The sequence below is a fragment of the Echinops telfairi genome, unplaced genomic scaffold (genome assembly GCF_000313985.2).
Source record: "Echinops telfairi isolate 266 unplaced genomic scaffold, ASM31398v2 ScPeMD7_7424;HRSCAF=8462, whole genome shotgun sequence".
Taxonomy (NCBI): Eukaryota; Metazoa; Chordata; class Mammalia; order Afrosoricida; family Tenrecidae; genus Echinops; species Echinops telfairi.
Genome location: NW_022111324.1, coordinates 25,368,241 through 25,370,896, shown reverse-complemented (window position 1 = coordinate 25,370,896; position 2,656 = coordinate 25,368,241). Strand labels below are relative to the sequence as shown.

The 2,656-nt window shown below is 41.8% G+C and overlaps 1 protein-coding gene across 1 annotated transcript in view; it reads left to right on the top strand.

Moving 5' to 3' along the window:
- The window catches only part of NMNAT2 (nicotinamide nucleotide adenylyltransferase 2), a 199,658-nt gene that overhangs the window by 1,262 nt on the left and 195,740 nt on the right, over positions 1-2,656 (top strand). The gene's annotated exons all lie outside the window — the stretch shown is intronic.

Sequence of the window (2,656 nt, the reverse complement as noted above, 5' to 3'; positions counted from 1 at the left end):
CGCGCATCATCGCGCGCGTGTCTTGAAGGGTTTGGGGCGTGGAGGGAAGAGGAGAAGCGGAGCTCCGGGCTGCTAGTTTGGGATCCAGTGGTACAGGAAAGGTGGGCTTTGCCTGTCGGAGATCTCTGGTGGCTTTGCTGTGACCCCGTAGGACCCTGAGCCGCGATTGGACTCGGGGGTGGGAGCGTGGGTGGGAGTGTGTGAGTTTGGAGGTCACTTTCACTTTAGAAGCAAGAATTAAAGAGACGTGAGAAGTTGGAGGCTGCGTTGTCCTGAGACGGAGGAAAAAGAGGAAATCGAGTGGGCTGGAGATGGATGGTCCTGGTGCTGGCCTGCAGGGCGCTATCCAGACACAGTGGTGCTGAAACGCAGGGCGCGCCACAGCTGCCTGCGACACACGTGTTTACCGGGAACCGGAGGCTTACTAGAGTCCTCTAAGAATGGTGGAATGGAAACCACACGTATCGGTAAACCCAAAAGGTGTGCTGGAAAGGACCGACTAAGTAAAACAAAACAACCAGGAAAAGAATACAGAACCTCTTTGAGCAAAGAGGAGGTCTGTGGGCATATTTACAGTCCAAGGAAGGTGCCCCTAGCCTCACCGTTCCATCAACCTTTAAGAGGATGCTACTAATCACTAATGCCACCTTGCCTACTGACGTTCGCACGAGGGGTGGGGCTCCGGTGCAGGACAGAGGGTCTTCGAGGGGAACGTCAGTGCCCTGGGGGCACCCTGCTTTCACTTTCTCCTGATTCAGTTGTCTCCCTCCCCCCTTATTTTCCTTCCTTTCCGTATCTTATCTAGCTCTCTAATGCTGGGGTACTGCATTTCTCTAGCCCGGCCCCGCAAAGATGAAATTTCCTTTGGAACCCCTTCACTTTAAAGAATACTTCTTCCTTCCTGGGACTGAGCGTGTAACTCAAACCGTTTGTTCTGGATTGCAAAATCGCAGGTTTAGATTGAGGATCAAGGATTGTGTTTTGGAGCCGAAGAGAGTGTGGTAAAACGGTTACGTCGTCGTCTTTGTTGTTGTTGTTCAGCCACTCTGCCAGTCTCAAGGGTGGAATATATAGGGATAAGTATATAAGGATGGATTGCAGCAGAAGAGTCTAGGGATAGAGGTGAAAAGAACACTTTCTGACCCAGGGAGAATGTCTGCCAACGAAGGTTTTTGAGTGTCCACTAGTTGAGTGTAATCCAGAGAGCGACATGGAGACTACCTATGGTGTGTGCGCCGTGGCTTTCAGGAGCTTCTCGCCTAATGAAGGATTTAGCATAAATACCAGCAGGAACAAGAGTGAACACAAAATACCTATTAGATTATTATTATTTTTTGTTATTCAATTCCTTGACCTGATGATCATTTTTTAAATTTATTTTTTAGAGAAGGTTCTAGTTTACAAAGCCGGTTTATATTTATGACATCAGTGATTTCCAATAACGACTCTATAAAGAAGGCATCATCATCTCCATTTCATAAACAAGAAACTGGTGTTCCAAGGCTCAGTGACTTTCTCATGAACCCACAGGGAGAGTGGGCGGCAGAGTCAGGGCTTGAACCTTGCATTTCGGATTACTCTTGCAGAGGCCTTTGCATGAGGATTTGCTCGCTGACTTTCTGATTGCATAATAGCATGAATATTCTGTTTCCTTCAAAAACATGGCTAACGGACTAGAATGAAATTGCTCCTCCACTCAATGAGATTCCTAAATATGCATTTCCTTAAGAGTGATTTTCCGTTTCTAAAGCACCCAGTTATAGAAGCCAGTTATCCAAGAATTATTTTCTCCTTTTAAATAGCTCTTAAAATTTTTCTCCCCAACAGTACAGAAACAACTAATGCAACCAAATTATTAAACTTTCTGTAAGGTCCCTGAAAGTTGTAATATAAACAACAAAAGCATCATAGCCCCCAAGTGCCCTTTAATAGACTTCTTATAATTTGAAATCCAGTTACTTACCACATGCTAAAGAGACTGCAAAAAGAGAAGTGGTGTTCAAAACTAAAGACTCATTTTTCATCTCTGAAAGGCAGTGCTTGTATTAATCTCAATATTTGTAAAGCACTTAAGAATGAGCTTTGACTTTACTTTGAAAGAGGAACTGATTTTATTCCTATTTGTGTCTCTAGAAACATAAGAAGAAACATTAGCATCAGTGATAGAGATATTTGACATTTATATACACAAACCTTAACTGTAATAGAAATGTTTCCAGAGATGCATAACAGTTCTTGACAAAGTAAAACCATAGCCAATGATGTTGTATTTCATGGCTTTGGCTTTATTACATTAAAAAAAAAGCAAAACAAGAAATGTTTGGTGTTTGCTTTCAGCATATAAATTTGTAGTTTTAAGTACCAAGATATTGTATAATTTTCTGTGCCTTGTTCTAGAGGAAAAAGAGAACTCAAATCCAAACATAATTTCTAGAGACTTACTTATTAACTCTTTTTAAAACATTTAAAAATGATTTTATTGGGGGCTCTTACAGCTCTTATAACATTCCATACATCATCAATTTTGTCAAGCATATTTGTACATATTTTGCCAACATTATTTCCAAAACATTTTCTTTTTTTTTTCTTTTTTAACATTTTATTAGGGGCTCATACAACTGTTATCCCAATCCATACACACATCAATTGTGTAAAG